Source organism: Penaeus monodon, chromosome 42 (assembly GCF_015228065.2).
Source record: "Penaeus monodon isolate SGIC_2016 chromosome 42, NSTDA_Pmon_1, whole genome shotgun sequence".
Lineage (NCBI taxonomy): Eukaryota > Metazoa > Arthropoda > Malacostraca > Decapoda > Penaeidae > Penaeus > Penaeus monodon.
The window spans coordinates 7,992,675-7,997,660 of NC_051427.1; the positions used below are offsets into that span (position 1 = coordinate 7,992,675).

At 47.6% G+C, this 4,986-nt stretch overlaps 1 protein-coding gene across 1 annotated transcript in view; it reads left to right on the forward strand.

Annotated features, from left to right (window-relative positions):
- The first annotated feature begins 705 nt into the window (after nt 1-705).
- LOC119599019 overlaps nt 706-4,986 on the forward strand; it is a 23,712-nt gene continuing 19,431 nt past the window's right edge. Inside the window, exon 1 of the mRNA XM_037948759.1 lies at nt 706-795. The gene's annotated coding sequence lies outside the window, so the exon portion shown is untranslated. The remainder of the gene's footprint in view (nt 796-4,986) is intronic.

Sequence of the window (4,986 nt, forward strand, 5' to 3'; positions counted from 1 at the left end):
AGTTTTACTTTTCTTGGAACAAAAAACATGAAGTGCAATAATGTGGAACTATGAATGCAAATGTGATAAAGAAGGAAGTTGTGGTCTTTTTGCCGCTACCGTGTCACACTACATTAATTTCAACATTACCCATTAACAAGTGGAGTGGTAGAAGTAGAAGGTACAAAAGAGCACTTGCTGCATATTACAGTGGTGGAGAGGAATAACAACATGTCCCCTGTTCTTGAGGTACAGGTTAGGTAGCTGATAAGAAAAAGGGAAGAGAGGGAGAAAGAAAAAAAGATGGGGGTGGGAGGAAGAGGGAAGAAAAGAGGGAGAAGGAGGGGTGAGGAGGAAAATGAAAGGGAAGGAAGAAGGAATTGAGATGGATAGAGAATGAAGGAGGGAGACGGGAAGAAGAGAGAAGAAAAGAAGGAAGGTGAGGTGGAGAGGGTAGGAAGGAGGGAGAGGAAAGAGGAAGAGGGGAAAGTACGAAGGAATGAAGAAGGAAATTGGAATGAAAAGAGTAGGAAGGAGGAAGTTGGGAAAAAAAGAAAATGGAGGAAGGGGGAGACAAAGAGGGAAGGTAGGAAAAAGCGAAAGAGGAGGAGGGTGGGAGGGAGAGGGAAGGTAGGAAGGAGGGAGAGGGGGGAGGGAAGGGGGGAGGGAAGGAGGGAGGGGAAGAAATAGCCACGGAACATGCAAAGACAGTTGGCTTCCTGACCTTGCCTAGATAGCACGTGATAGCTGTTACTAGTCCTGTTGAGTGTTACCAGCGACTGGCCTGTTGAGCTGTCAGGTTAACCGATTTCAAACGTAAGCCCAACTCAGTCTTGTGCAATGAATGGTTTACTTAACTCCATTTCTAAATTGTATCTTTTAGCTTTGTTATTAAGTATTAAGGGTAGATATGTGGTAGTTTGTGATTATCTCTCTTAATCGTGTATTTTTTTTTACCGTTTTGTTCTTTTGAATTGCATTTGATTAGCAAAAGTGTTTCTTTCAAATAAGTGTATGTGTATATATAATGTTTTGTGTCAAAAGAAAAGAAAAAAAAAAGACAGAAACTAACGAGGAATAGAAATAATTTAAAGAAAAAAAATGTGTATTTGAAAAGCAAATCATTCTAGAACTGATGCAAGTTGTAAACCGTAAGCGAAATATTCAAATAGAAATGACATCACGTTCACCATAGGTTCATTAAACTAAGCCACATCGCATTCCTGCCGCATATTGTTTGTGTTCACCTTCGGCTTCGTCGTCACGTGTCTATTGATTGCCTCCCCCCCCCCACACACACACAATTACTACCCCCCCCCCCCTTTTCCTTCTACCGTGGACAAGTCAGATTTGTGTATCAAAATTTTCAGTATATACCTTTATCGTCAGTGTTATTAGTGACCGAAATTATGAGTAATTTCAGAGTAATATGTCTGTAGAATTTCAGATATCTTTATGAATATGTATACATGTACGTATATATATATATATATATATATATATATAATAAATGTATATATATATATACGTACTATTATATAAATATTTATGTATATTAATATATATATATATATATATATATATATATATATATATTATATATATATATCATGATTAGTTGATATATTATATATATATATATATATATATATATATATATATATATATATATATATACACACACACACATTCATATACATGTACATATACCTACATATAGGTATAGGTATATATATATATGTGTGTGTGTGTGTGTGTGTGTGTGTGTGTGTGTGTGTATACATGTATATGCATGAAAGGTGAAACACTCTTCCGTGTTGATACTGTGGTAGAAAAAAACACAATGCAAAAACTAGATTTACTGAAATTGAGACAGTTTCGAAATCCACCTGGAATACATCTTCAGGTCTGAAGAGGAAAGGGAGAGGAGCGGGTATAAAAGAGAGAGAAGAGAGGCAACGCGGTAACAAGGGCAGGTGAGGACAGGCGCTCGGAAGCAAAGGGAGGTCAAGTCACGTCGGAGGATCGGGGGGACTATACGCCGGGTGGCCGGCATAAGGGAGAAGGCGGAGGATGTGGGAAGCGAGGAGACCATCAGCAGGAGAAAAAGCCGCTGTTCAAGTTGAAATTAGGCAGCAGCTTTATTAAGGAGTATTCCACCAGTCTGCGGGACGTGGACATCAGCGGAAGGAAAGACAATTCGCGCCGCTGACCAATCCATCTGATGGCCTGTGTCCCACTGATGGCAAAAGAGGGCGTTGTTGTTGTGTCCTCTGGATAGAGCGTACTTATGTTGAGACACGCTTAGTGAGACTGGCGCCTGTCTCGCCAAATTACTGCTTATCACAGGAGGCACAAGGAACAGCATAGGTGCCTACCTACGAGGTAGAGGGAGGACTGGTATGGACCAGATTGCGACGGAGAGTGTTCACCTGGCGAAAGATCAGCCTGCAGTTGAGAGGGTGAAGAGGGCGACGGAGAGAGTAGACCTCCTCAGTGAAGGGCAGGCTGAGGACGGGCAGGTGATGAGTCTCTTTATGAGAAGAGTCGCGGTAGAAGGTACGTCGTGCCCTGAATAACGCGACGTCGAGAACATGACGAGGGTAGCCCAGTTTAGAGAACGAGCGACGCAGGAAGTCGATCTCTCCATCCAGGTACTGGGGGTCACAGATGCAGAGGGCGCGGAGGAACAGCGAGGTGGCAACACCTCTCTTTACATGGAGAGGATGGTATGAGAAGAAGTGTATGTACATACCACTATGCATAGGCTTCCTGTATATGGAGAAGGAGAAGTGGTCAGCAGAGCGATGAACTAGGGTGTCCAAGAAAGGGAGCTTGTTGTCAACCTCCCATTCCACCTTGAAACGGATGAAAGGAGAAAGAGAGTTCGCTGCGTTAGGAAATCCGAGAACAGGGCAGGGTCATGAGGCCAGAGAGCAAACACGTCGTCGACATACCTCAGCCAGACCGACGAACGAAGGGAGATGGAAGGGAGAAGCTCAGACTCGAAGAATTCCATGAACAAATTTGCCAAGACTGGAGAGAGGGGAGAGCCCATGCAACACCGAACGTCTGAGAGTAGAAGCGACCCTCAAAGGAAAAGGAATTAGACTCCACACACAGACGATTCAGCTGGAGGAAGACGTCGGTGGGCAAAGGGAGACGAGGATCCTCTGCGGGGAGCCTCCTTTGAAGGAAAGCGAGGACGTCATTAAGCGGGACCTTGGCGAACAGGGAGTCAACATCCAAGCTCATCATGATCGCCGGTGATACTCCACGGACGCGGGAGATGAAGTCCTGAGAGTGGCGGAGGTGAGCAGGAGAAAAGGTGCCAAGAAGGGGAGTGAGGGACTTCGCCAGCCAGGCCGCAAGAGGAACGGCCGGCTTATGAGTTTTAGGAAGCCCATAGAAATGAGGGAAACGAGGGTTGATGACCTCGAACCTCCGGTAGAGATTCGCCCCCGGAAAACAGGCTGCTATCTCCTTCAGGCGACGGTGGAAGGTAGCAGCAATACGCTCACGGGGGTCCCTGATCAGAGGTACATAGGTAGAGGCGTCATCCAACAGGTCCTGGGCCTTCTGCAGGTAGGAGGCACGGTCGAGGACCACCACCGAGTTGCTCTAGTCAGAAGACAAAATGGTGACTGCGCTGCGCAGGCTTTGAAAGGCCTTACGGTAACGCCAGGGAATGGATATTCGAGGGCCGTGAAGAAAGCACCACGAAGGAGATATGAGGCAAGAAGTTCCTGTGAGAAGAGATGAAAAGGTCAAAGGATAAAGTAATGTCGATGGAGGGAAGGGGTGAGGGCAGAGAGCAATGGAAAGACCGAAGCCAAGGAGTTGTTACTAGGGAGGGATCAAGGACAGGGAAGTGTGTGTGTGTGTGTGGGGGGGGGGGGGGGGGGGCGTGTGCGTGCGTGTATGTATGTGTATGTGTATGTATGTGCATCTCTCTCTCTCTCTCTCTCTCTCTCTCTCTCTCTCTCTCTCTCTCTCTCTCTCTCTCTCTCTCTCTCTCTCTCTCTCTCTCTCTCTCTCTCTCTTTCTCTCTCTCTCTTTCTCTCTCTCTCTCCCTCCCTCCCTCCCTCCCTTCCATCCCTCCCTCCCTCCCTCCCTCCCTCCCTCCATCCATCTATCCATCCATCCCTCTCACTCTCCCTCCCTCTCCCTCTCTCTCTCTCTCCCACTCCCCCCCCCCCTCTCTCTCTCTCTCTCTCTCTCTCTCTCTCTCTCTCTCTCTCCCTCTCCCTCTCCTCTCTCCCTCCCTCCCCTCCCCCCCCCCCCCTCTCTCTCTCTCTCACTCTCTCTCTCTCTCTCTCTCTCTCTCTCTCTCTCCGCCGCAGCCCCATAACTCAGCAAACCATGCCTTCCCATGGTCCCGCAGTGTCAGAGGGTAGTCTGACCCCTCCCCCCGGGATTGAGGGGGCCAACCAGGGGGCCTCCCTGGTGCTTCCACGGGCAGCTAGCACGAACTCTTATCCCCAGAGTGAAAGAGGACGCTTGGTCCAGGGTAATGTGCCCCCCCCCCCTCCCAGGGTACCGGGATTTCAGCCCTAGGATATAGGCCCCCCCGGGAGCATGGGTTATAGCTCATGCCTCCCCGCCCACGAGGATGGACACCCCCATGGCAGCTAAGGTCAAGGATGCCCACCGACCCAGGGTGAGGGGCCCTTAACGGCAGTGATAGTAGTGTAAACAGTGTAAATCAGTTTGGCAGCGTAACGATAGTGCTGAACACAATTTTGTGTTTCATTACTACTAAAAAATCTTGCGCAAGATCAGTCATCTGTGATCAAATCAGAAAATATTAGAGGCCGGCTGAAATCGAAGAAGCCCATAACCTTGTAATCAGTTTATCCGACTCAAGAAAACCCAGGATCACGACACGGGGCACCAAACGGATGACAAACATTATCATGCACACTATGATTGATCAGTGTGTCGATAATCAAAACATAGTGTTCGCAATAACTACAACGGACACTTCCCCAACAGAGTGGTCACCAC